This window comes from Garra rufa, chromosome 1 (assembly GCF_049309525.1).
Source record: "Garra rufa chromosome 1, GarRuf1.0, whole genome shotgun sequence".
Lineage (NCBI taxonomy): Eukaryota > Metazoa > Chordata > Actinopteri > Cypriniformes > Cyprinidae > Garra > Garra rufa.
In genome coordinates, this window is record NC_133361.1 from 10,004,856 (window position 1) to 10,017,813 (window position 12,958).

Sequence of the window (12,958 nt, forward strand, 5' to 3'; positions counted from 1 at the left end):
GCGGCCATCTTGGCCGGGGACTCAGGCTTGGCGGCGGCCATCTTGGCCGGGGACTCAGGCTTGGCGGCGGCCATCTTGGCCGGGGACTCAGGCTTGGCGGCGGCCATCTTGGCCGGGGACTCAGGCTTGGCGGCGGCCATCTTGGCCGGGGACTCAGGCTTGGCGGCGGCCATCTTGGCCGGGGACTCAGGCTTGGCGGCGGCCATCTTGGCCGGGGACTCAGGCTTGGCGGCGGCCATCTTGTGAGCTGGCGGGGCAGCCATCTTGTGAGCTGGCGTGGCAGCCATCTTGTGAGCTGGCGTGGCAGCCAGCAGACTAGAGCGCTGGGCAGAGGCCGGTAGATGAGAGCGCGGAGAGGAGGCCGGCCGCATCGGGCTGAGGACAGCAGCGGAGCTTTGGAGGATGACTGGGGATAGGAGACTGGGCTGGCGGTCCGATCCGTTGGAGCGGTATGTGGAGGTTCTCGGCTTATGGCAGGCTGGCGCGATGTGCTGCGTCTGTGAGGGGACTGGAAGATGAGACCGACCAGAATTTGGAAATTCTTCGACTTCAAAATCGGATCCATTCAAATAGAGAATCAGGTTTATTAGCTCGATCAAGGGGAAATTACAAGAGGGAAGATCGCAGCGAATGGTCTCATCATCCAGCCCCAGAACAAACACAGCACCAAGAGCAGCCTCGTGCCAGCCTACCTGATGGGAGAGCTCGATGAAATCCTCCACATATCGTTCCAACTCACGGCCACCTTGCCGCAGTCTCCTCAAAGCTGCCTCAGCCCGACTCATCTTCTGTTTAGGTCCGTCTATCTGTCACGATCCAGGCGGGTTTGAGGAGTGGAGAATGATGAGGTGTACCGGAGTAGATGAATGAATAAAGATTTATTAAATAAAACACAGTAACTAATACAAACAAAACAAAACCGGGAGTATAAGGTGGACATATGAACAAAGCAAACAGAGGTAACAGTTAGCATAGACGGACAAATGGGAAGTGAACACACAGACTCTTAAATACACTGAAACAGGGGTGTGGTCACAAACAAGCTAACAAGATAACGAGGGGGAAATACAAATATGGGCATAGAAGGAACCAAAAGGACTAACCCAAAAGGGGGAGAACAGACTAAACCAATTGAACTAGAAACAAGAGGGGAAAAACACTTGGGAAACAGAACAGAACAGGACAAGACACAGACATAATCCTGACACCAGCCCTATTTCCACTATCATGTCATGGTTATTTTTTTATGTTCTTTCACAGTTCTGTGTGTGTGTGTTTAATGAGTTACTAAAAATAACAGTTCAAAAATTTATTTCAGTGTTGATGAAAGAAGAAGATGACGAGACTGAAGAAATGAGTGAATTTGTGGGGGAAAATCATACGAAAACTGGAGAAATTTCTCTGATTTTCAAACAGAAGAAAATAGAGAAAAGAACAACCACGACATCTTTGACCTGCACCCACTGTGGAAAGAGTTTCACATGCAAAACAAGTCTTGAGCATCACATGAGAGTTCATACTGGAGAGAAACCATTCACTTGTGATCAATGTGGGAAGAGTTTCACAACGAAAGGACTCCTTATGACACACACAAGAGTTCATACTGGAGAGAAACCATTCACTTGTGATCAATGTGGGAAGAGTTTTGCACGCTCGTCGGACCTTAAGAACCACATGAGCGTTCACACTGGAGAGAAACCTTATCAGTGTTCACACTGTGACAAGAGATTCAGTTTGTCCTCAAATCTGAAAGCACATGAGAGGATCCACACCGGAGAGAAACAGCATGCATGTGATCAATGCGGGAAGAGTTTCACAAAGAAAGCACACCTTATGACACACACAAGAGTTCATACTGGAGAGAAACCATTCGCTTGTGATCAATGCGGGAAGAGTTTCACAACGAAAGGACACCTTATGACACACACAAGAGTTCATACTGGAGAGAAACCATTCGATTGTGATCAATGCGGGAAGAGTTGCACAACGAAAGGACACCTTATGACACACACAAGAGTTCATACTGGAGAGAAACCATTCACTTGTGATCAATGTGGACAGAGTTATGCACGCTCGTCGGACCTTAAGAACCACATGAGCGTCCACACTGGAGAGAAACCTTATCAGTGTTCACACTGTGACAAGAGATTCAGTTGGCCATCAAATCTGAAAACACATGAGAGGCTCCACACCGGAGAGAAACAGCATGCATGTGATAAATACGGGAAAAGTTTCACAAAGAAAGGACACCTTATGACACACACAAGAGTTCATACTGGAGAGAAACCATTCAATTGTGATCAATGTGGGAAGAGTTTTGCACGCTCATCTGACCTTAAGAATCACACGAACATTCACACTGGAGAGAAACCTTATCAGTGTTCACGTTGTGACAAGAGATTCAGTTGGTCATCAAATCTGAAAGCACATGAGAGGATCCACACTGGAGAGAAACAGCATGCATGTGATCAATGCGGGAAGAGTTTCACAGCGAAAGGACACCTTATGACACACATAAGAGTTCATACTGGAGAGAAACCATTCGCTTGTGATCAATGCGGGAAGAGTTTCACAATGAAAGGACACCTTATGACACACACAAGAGTTCATACTGGAGAGAAACCATTCACTTGTGATCAATGTGGACAGAGTTATGGACGCTCGTCGGACCTTAAGAACCACATGAACGTCCACACTGGAGAGAAACCTTATCAGTGTTCACACTGTGACAAGAGATTCAGTTGGTCATCAAATCTGAAAACACATGAGAGGATCCACACTAGAGAGAAACAGCATGCATGTGATAAATGCGGGAAAAGTTTCACAACGAAAGGACACCTTATGACACACACAAGAGTTCATACTGGATAGAAACCATTCGCTTGTGATCAATGTGGGAAGAGTTTTGCACGCTCATCGGACCTCAAGAATCACAAGAACATCCACACTAGAGTGAAACATTATCAGTGTTCACACTGTGACAAGAGATTCAGACAGTCGTCACATCTGAAATCACACAAGAGGATCCACACTGGAGAGAAACCGTACATGTGAAATCAGTGCGGAAGGAGTTTTGCACACATTGGAGGTCTTGAGGCACATATGAAAGCTCATACAGACCGTTCACATGTGATCAGTGCGGAAAGAGTTTGAAACACAAACATAAACTTGATCTTCACATGAGAATTCATACTGGAGAGAAACCATATTTTTGTGATCGGTGTGGGAAGAGTTTTAGTTGTTTTAGTTTTTATGTGGCAAAACATTTAAGTGAATGAAGCTCATCTTCAAAACCAGCAGATTCAGCTGTGAGAGTCAGATCAGGTCCTCTCCAAAGAACAATGTAAAAACATTTTATTATTTGGTGTCATTTTGCTTCATAATATAAACATTATTGTTGTTGTTGTTTTTTTTCATATGTAGTTTCATATGACGTTCAGTAGTCTTATGATTCAAGTGTCACACTTGCTTACTCTTTCATTAAGGAAAGCAGAAACTTTTGAAAAAACCTTCAGGAAGCTATACGACTATAAGAGAGAAGAGTGTTTTTTTTTTTTTTTTTTTTTTTTTTTTTGTTCTTCACTGTTGCTTTTAAAACAAACAGTTGTCATATTTGATGCAACAGCTCTTTCTGGTTCTGGTTTATCTGAATTGACCTGTAAGTTTTATGATCTGTGTTGTTGTTGTTTATTAAATGTTATTTTTCAAAAAATGATTTTGGTGATTTTAGTTACATGATTTTGCCATTAGGTAGCTATAAAAATAAAAATGTATGTGATGAAAGATATGTTTTGTTTTTTAAATGCAATTATCTGAATATTTTAGTATACATATACATCTCACACCAGTTATTAAAAAATGCATGTACATAGAACAGTGTTCCTCATTGTACAGCTTGCCAAGATTTAATTTGTGTCTGGCATGGCAGTAAATTAATGATCAGGACAGAGATTTCATAAACACATTAAAAACAAGCAGGATTATCACAAATGCACACCGTGTCTACACCAGACGCAAGTGTCTCGGTGTGACATATCAAAATACCATAGAACCCGCTATAATTATGTCTCTATGATTACTGCGATTCAGAAAATGCAGACACGAAATTTGTGAAAGACTGAATGAATAAATCAACCAAATCGCGAAATGGACTGGTATTTGTAAATATTAAGCTGTAAAAATATAATTTAAATAGGAATTCGTTCATTTTCTCTTTATTAATGAATGAATGAATGGCACAGACATTTCCTTTATTACACACTGAGCTCGCAGTGTTAAAAAAAAATGTTATGACACAATTTTAATTTTTGGGTGATCTGTTCCTTTAATGTTAATAAAATATTACACAAGCAGAAAAATAACTCACTGCTCTTGCTGGAAGAAGAATACAGTTCCTAAGCACTAATAAAATATCTTGAAATGCAAGTCAAGTCAAGTCACCTTTATTTATATAGCGCTTTTAACAATACAGATTGTGTCAAAGCAACTTCACAAGTATTTAAACAGCACAACAGTATGTAAGTAACGTATTTTTGTAAACAAGCAATTTTCAGTTAAAGGCAGTTCATCAATGAATTCAGTGATATCATCGTCAAGTTCAGTTCAAATAGTATACGATATCGCTAGAAAATGCACAACATCTTTACATCTTTTTGCACCAAATAGTATTGATAACAGTATTGTTAACAGTGGTGTCAAAAGTATTCACATTCATTACTCAAGTAGAAGTATAGATACTAGGATTTAAAAAGACTTTTGTAAAAGTTAAAGTATCAACTCAAGCTTTTTACTCAAGTAAAAGTAGAAAAGTACTGGTTTCAAAACTACTTAAAGTAAAAAAGTAAAAGTAATGCAAGGAAAAAAATGCCGTTAAGGACAAAAGCTTAGGCCGTGCCACAGGGGCCTATTGTGCACTACCCCACCTCCCCAAAAAACATTTCTAAAGGCCATAGTGACTATGTTATATTAAAATGTTAATGTTGAAAAATTTGGGACTAGGCTACCTGTTTCAGCCGCATATATGCCCATTGAAAATGGGAAATAATATTTGAAAATAATATTTTATTACAATGCAAATACATTAAAGAACCATAAATGTGTACTACTGAGCATTAACATGTGTTTCACGAAGCGGGAGATATGATGACTAGTTGCTGCCTATAAGTATTGTGTTATCGCAACATTGTCAATCGCGTTGTCAATCGCAAACGCTAATTTATTCAAACGTCTCTTTACCAAACTACCTACTGTAGCTTCATTTGCAGAGGATGAAGAGAAAGCACCATTTTGATAAATAAGCTAGTAGTGGAGAAATAATAACTTAAGAAATAATCTTTTTTGAGTAACGACCTGAACACTGGCTATATCCTTGCTGGAGTGCAGGGCTGGACTAGGGTTAAAATTTGGCCTTGGACAAATCCAGCCCATCCAACCCACAAATTCCCCCGTGAGTTTGGTTTGGGTTGTAGGGCCTTTAATTTAAGTAAATAAATGAATTAATAAAATAGGACAGAATCAAATAATGATAGATACTGAATTCAAATGCAACAAATTAATAATGCTGTTTTGTCACATAGAAATGCATGCAGTAAAGCACTGATTTTGAGCTAGAATGCAGGACATTTATTGCTAATAATTTCGGTAAAAAAAAAAAAAAAAAAAAAAAACACATTCCAAAACTATATATGACTTACTTTTGTAGAACACAAAATAGATTTTGTAGAATGTAACCAAACATATTTGTTTACCCTTAATTTCTACTTTAAAGACAAAGTTTTTGAATTTCTCAAAGTATCTTCCATTATGTTCCACAGAAGAAAGAAGTTCATAAAATGACAAATACAAATACAAATACGCGCAGCGATCTACAAATGCACAGAGAGCAATCCACAATTACGCGCAGCGATCTACAAATGCACAGTAGCCTACGCGATTCACATATAAATGCCGGGCAAAGTTGTGTTTGTAGAATAAAAACAATATTTGTGAGTATGCTTTTTATTTGCAATTCATTTTTTTTTTTACTTGTGAATATAACTCATGTTTGTGGAACTCTAAGATTTATTTGTGGATGTAATTTTATTAATTTTGTGAATATGCTTGGTTTTTGTCAATAGCTTTACATTTATTTGTGGATCATAATGTTTTTTTTTTTTTTTTTTTTTCAAGCAACAATTCTAACTCCATACGTACAAACCAATAGGGTGTCGGAATGGGATATGTTTATACTTCTCATCCAACCACAACCAAATTCACTCTGTGTGGATGGCGCGATTTATCTGGACAGGCTTTTTCTTTTTTGAACGATGACATGAATGAAAACAAGCCGAAAAGAAATAGGAGTAACGAGTCTATAAAATGTAAGGAGTAGAAAGTACAGATAATTGCGAGAAAATGTAAGGAGTAGAGGTAAAAAGTCGGCTGAAAAATAATTACTCCAGTAAAGTATAGATACCCAAAAATTTCTACTTAAGTAAGGTAACGAAGTATTTGTACTTCGTTAATGTAAGCCGCATTTGCTCTCTTTGTTTAATAATTTGCTGTCGGGTATACTTTTGACATTTTTTTTGCTCGCGATGCAGAGCATATGAGGACGGGAAACAGCGAAATACGTTGTTTAATCTTACACACAAATGTGTTTTTTTTTTGCAATATCATATAATCTATTATAATTTATTTCTGAAATTTCCAGATATTTTGTTGTGTCTAGATCATGAGAACGTATGATGATTAACAAAAAATAATGTGCATAAGTATGGAAACAAAGTTGCTTTTAAGTCTTGCATCTAAGGAAGCAGAGCCGATTGAAATTTGATTTCATTAAGATTAAAATTCATTTAGTTAAGATTTAGCTAACTCTGCATTCTTAAAGAGGTTTAGTGATTGATAAAACCAAAAGATGAAGATCACAAACCTCATTCTTTGTGTCTGAAGGCCTTTCTTTACCTCTAATGAAATCTACTGGTTTCTGTGCATCAGCAATTATGCGATTGCAAAACCCAGCTTCTTTTAACCAGCTACAATGTGGCGATTTAAAGTAGTAGTCAATAATTATTATTTTACTACTCTTGAGTGCCTCTCACCGATTGATCTTAATTTGAATATTTACATGCTGCAAAGGTGTGTGTTTTTCACTGAAATATTGAATAATTTGCTTATTTTTCTTCTCTAACCCTCACTCACAAACACTGTTGAGGCTGATCAAATAATGAGGAGGATTTGTATTAATCAGAATCAAGTATAATCAGTGTGACTATATCCATTTATACATCAAGTTATTTCACTATTATAATCATGCATTGCCTATGTAAAGGAGCTGTACTGAAAGAATAAACAAACAAAAAATGAATAAATTAAACAGCGTGTTATATTTCCTCTTCTCTGCGCTTCGCGCTCCAGTCCAGCGGATGGCGCTAAAACACATTTCTAACACCCCAGAGGAAGACTTTTAGCTTCACCACACTCTCTGTTGTTTTATCGTGATGCTGGTTTAATACATTACAAACTGTTTTAAATGCTGTTTTTGTAAATCAAAAAAGTGCAGTTTTCGAATCTGATCAGATAAATACCTGTAATATTCTCACCCTCACAGTTGTGACTAAGTTTTGAAGCAAACAGGAATATCTGGAGGAGCTTAAGTTGAACTGAGATCTGCTGCTGTGAAGATGGTGTTTGTTAAAGAGGAGAGTGAGGAGAACACGAGTGAACCAGAACCCTTGATAATAAAACAAGAAGAACCAGAACCCTGGAGAATAAAACAAGAGGAACCAGAACTCCTGATAATAAAACAAGAGGAACCAGAACTCCTGAAAATAAAACAAGAGGAACCAGAACTCCTGAGCATAAAACAGGAGCAACAAGGAGGTTGGTGTTTATTCTTCATTCATCTTTAAAGACTTTTGTCGTACATTAGGCTTACAAAGCTTTAATAACAGTTAAGAGTTAGAAAGTTTCAAGCAGTATAAGATTTAGTTTGTTGTAGCAGAAACAACATTTAGACCAAAACAATCTGTTTATTAATATAGATGGAGCAGCAAATGATGGAAGACATTTTTTTCAGTAAAATGTATGTTGGATAACTGGAATACCCAATTTTCAATGAGAAAAAATAGAATTTGCATGTAATAAAAGTCCATTTTGTATGGTTCCCAACTCAAGCTCAGTGCTTTACTGTCAAATGTGTATTGCTAAGAAATAAATGTGTAATTTTATTAGCGAAGACATTTTTTTAATGCAAAACAATAGTCATTTTATGATTACCAAACTTGTTTCTGGTGCCACTTCTAACATATTTTACTCTGAAGCCCAGTAAGGGACACTTTCTATGAAGTGGGTACTTTTTTCAATAATATTCTGTTAACTTTTTTTTTTTTTTTTTTTTTGTGAATAAAACATATTTAACCCTTAAATGCATGACTGTTTCTCCAATCACTATTACATATTTGGGTCTACAGCAACCCGGACATTTATATCAAGCATGAATGGTCTCTAACTGCTGCAATAGCAAAAAACTCTTGATATTTTAAGAACTATTACAGAAGAATAAAACAGAGCATATTTCATTACCTTTTGAAACATAAAAACCTTCTGTTTGAGCAGATGATTTTACCATCGCCATCATCGTCAGAGCGCACTTCCATAGTACATTCAGCATCTGGCTCATATTCGTGATATAACCATATTCGCAAAACTATTGTTTTCAATGACTTAAAATCATTATTTTGTTAACTGGCAGCTTATGCACTACATCCACCATCAAATTACAGTGACTTTTATATTTTATGCTGACGATATTCTTTTGTTTTATGCCTGTGATAATTACAAGTGAAACATCTCATTATTATTGTCTATCAAACAGTGCCACCTCTGGGGGTCAATTACATGTATTTAGTCATCAGATATTTACATATTTCTGTGCATGAAAAATATACTTGCACCATTACACACCTCGGGTTTCTAGCGACCCAATACACTTTTTACAAAAAAAAAATGAAAAAAATGAAAAAATGAAAATGAATCAGACAACATTAATTGTTTAATATTTTATAATTTTTTTCTTGTTTTATTTTTCATTATGAATTGATTGAGAAATATTAAGAAAGGTGATGCCAAACTTAATAAAAAATGAAGGAGGGAGTGTGAATGATGTCCTGGGATGCTAAAGACCCAAGGTATGCATTTAAGGGTTAATAGTGATTCCTATGGAAGCATGGGTTTTTGCCCATAAAGTTTTAAAATAGTAATTTGAAGATCAATGTATGTCATTTATGGAAAAATTCCAAGGACTAAAAACATTTATAAAAATACATCAAAATAACCAAAATATTGTATAACAATTATCTACTTTATATTGCTATATCAGGGTTCATTTTATGTTCACATTTCTCTGCTTTTTATGAGTTAATGAAAATGAAAACCAATCTTACTTTTTTTTTTTTTAAGAGTTGATTGAAGAGATTGACGAGAATGAAGAACTGAGTGAAGCTGAGGAGCAAAGTCATGTCAAACCTGGAGAAAAACCATTGAATTTAAAGAAAAAAAGAGCCCAAAAATTGTTCACCTGCATTCAGTGTGGAAAGAGTTACACGCTCAAATCAAGTCTTGAGTGTCACATGAGGGTTCACACGGGAGAGAAACCGTACAAGTGTTCACAATGTGACAAGAGATTCAATCAGTCATCACATCTGAAAATGCATGAGAGTATTCACACAGGAGAGAAACCGTTCACATGTGATCAGTGCGGGACTAGTTTCAGACTAAAAGGGCTACTTGCAGAACACATGAGAGTTCATACTGGAGAGAAACCATTTGCTTGTAATCAGTGCGGGAAGAGTTTCAAACATTTATCACATCTTAAAAAACACATAAAAAATGTTCACACTAGAGAGAAACTGTATGCATGCGATCAATGCGACAAAGTGTTTTTCAGAGCCCCATACCTGAAGCAGCACCTGATAGTTCATACAAAAGAGAAACCATATCCATGTCATTCGTGTGGAAAGAGTTTCTCACGTCGGCATGATTTGAAAGGACATCAGAAAATACACACTGGTGTGAGAGACTACATGTGCTTTGAGTGTGAAAAGACTTTTACTACAGCGAACTGTTTAAAACTGCATGAGAGGATCCACACTGGAGAAAAACCTTACAAGTGTTCACACTGTGACAAGAGATTCAGTTATTCAGGAAATCTGAAAAACCATGAGAGGATTCACACTGGAGAGAAACCGTATCACTGCACTGAATGTGGGGAGCGTTTCAAACGTTCATCTGTTCTACAAAGACATACAAAAAACACTCACAGTAAGTAGATCATATTCAGATCCAGTAGTTTCATTATAACGCCACGTCCTCATCAAATGTGACACAATAATGCATCAAGCAATAAAATATCACCTGGATAAATCTGTCCTAACCAGTTTTCACAGTCAATAAAGTTCAACTTAATCTAAGATTCAAATCAACTCAAAGATGTAGTTCCTGCCCAAACATCAATGTCAAACAGTTTATTCTTGATGTGTGTGTATATATATATATATATATATATATATATATATATATATATATATATATATATATTTCGCTCCATCATATGAATTATATCATTGCCTTTTCTTATGAGTATTATATCCTCTTACTTGTAGTTTACTTACTTTTTCGTGAAGGAAAGTAGAAGCTTTTTAACAACAGTTCTTGTTCAGAAAGCTGTAGAAGAAATTTTAAGGGAGACTAAGAATTAATTTCAGTAGTGTTTTTCATTATTGTTAAAATGAAGAATATCTGAAAGAACATCAGAAAATACACACTGGTGTTAGAGATCACATGTGCTTTGTGTGAAAAGACTTTTACTACAGCAAACAATTTAAAACTGCATGAGAGGATTCACTCTGGAGAGAATGGGCCCTTTTTTGTAAAGAAGAAAATACCCTGACTGATGAGCAGGATCATAAAAATAGTAACTTTTATTGTCTGCTAATTGCATTTGCGTATGGAAAATGTTTGCTTTTCGGTTTTTAAAATATTTCAATAAAGCTTTTGAATTAATTGAATTGTATTGTCATTGTATTTTTCTGCATCCAAATAAACTAGGAGCACTGCTCCTGACTGGTGTTAGAAAACAAACATACAGTATAATAAACCACAGATAATAACTTAGACTTTAGGCTGTACAGTATAATTATAAAAGTGTATATAAAATTCATAAAATTGACCAATCTGTAAGCCCCTCAATTTGATAATTTCCGAAGAATATAATTACAATGTATGTACATAACCAAATCCCACCACACATGTACTACCATTACAACAATAGAAAACCACAATGCAGCCGAATTATAAAAAATATAAACGATTAATTAATTGGTTCAGGTTAGTCTCTTAGTTCCTTCACCTTCTCGGCTGGGATCGTTCAGATGACTTTGAAGCTGCATTTTGGATGTCCAAACTCACAGGCACCATAGACGTCCACTATGGAAATTTAGAAAAGTATGTATTAAAGAGCGCCAAATTGGTATTTATTGCTTGAATCTCCTAATGAAATCTACAGAATTTGACATTTGATTCATTGCGATTTATTGGATGGGAGGCGCACTAGGCTACTGTTCATTCATTAACAGAAAACAGCATAGACTGGGATTTACAAATTGATATCGGTCATAAAATGAGAATATATTAAAATAGTTGTCACTGCGGGCAAGGCTATAACCAGGGTTTGAAAATTAGCGAGGTCCGAAGTAAGGTGTTAAGGATTGTGCTATAATAACACCCACAAATGCACTAATAAGGTCTGTTACTATGGTAAATTTGCACGTTTAATTGAAGAGTGCGCGCAACGAGAACAGTGACTGACAGGACCGGAAAGTTCGTTTTTTTTTTAGGTGAGGGAATTTTTATTTTATAGCAAGTTATAAAAATAACATTAGAATAATGACACTGACATAAAACTTGACAACATCTCATTTGACCCTACCCAGCTGGCATTCAACCGACCTTGAACGTTTAAATGTGGTTGAAATAATGTCAGTTTATTAAAAAAAACATTCATTCAACGTCAAAACAACGTTGAATACCAAATGGTTGAAATGGTGTTGTTAAATATATATGGATTCAACAAAGATATATAAATAAAATTTGAGTTGTACGTCAAATCAACATTATTTTTACAACCATGACTTTTAAACATTTTGTTGAAATATATCAGTAAAAAAGATAACGTTGTTCCAACATTCAAACAATGCTGATCAATTAACTGTTGTTTAGATTTGCAAAATCTAAACAAAATCCAACGGTTATCCAACACTGACACCTGACGTAGTGACATTGATTCAACGCTGACTCCACGTTAAAATGCCAGCTGGGAAGATACTGAATGAGGAAAAAGCGTTTTTCTCAGGTACTGATAGAGTCAACCGCTTTCACGCACATCTTTCAAAATAATAGTCTAGCGTCAGAAAAAAACAGAATTACATTTGTTGTTTCTTTGACTGGATGCTCCGTGACCCACTCAAAACGTTTTTGCGACCCACCAGTTGAGAAACACTGCTTTAATTTATGTTTTTTTTTAATGACTTAAGGTTAACTAAAGAGCGTATAAGACGTCTTCCTGCTGGCCAGTAACGTTATTTGGCATAGTAGCCTATTTCATTCTGTAAAAAACAGATTTGTATTATGCTATTGTTTTTGATAGTGTTAAACATTTCTTTCATATATTAACGATTACCACTGCGTTTGTCTTACTGATTGTGGTGTATTCCTGTCAGCAAACTCAGGAGTGTCCCGTCTGCAGGAGAAGATCCGCAAAACGCCCTGCATGTAATCTTGTGTTAAAAAAACTTGTGCGAGTCATTCCTGAAGCAGAGAAAAGAGAGGCGTTTATCAGGATCTGAGGAGATCTGCAGTTTACACAGTGAGAAAAAGTAAAAGGTAACTCATTTAAAATTTACTGAGTAATTTTTTTTTT

At 36.5% G+C, this 12,958-nt stretch overlaps 1 pseudogene; it reads left to right on the forward strand.

Annotated features, from left to right (window-relative positions):
* The first annotated feature begins 1,401 nt into the window (after positions 1 to 1,401).
* Positions 1,402 to 11,048, forward strand: LOC141329919 (uncharacterized; annotated as a pseudogene).
* Positions 11,049 to 12,958: the final 1,910 nt, after the last annotated feature.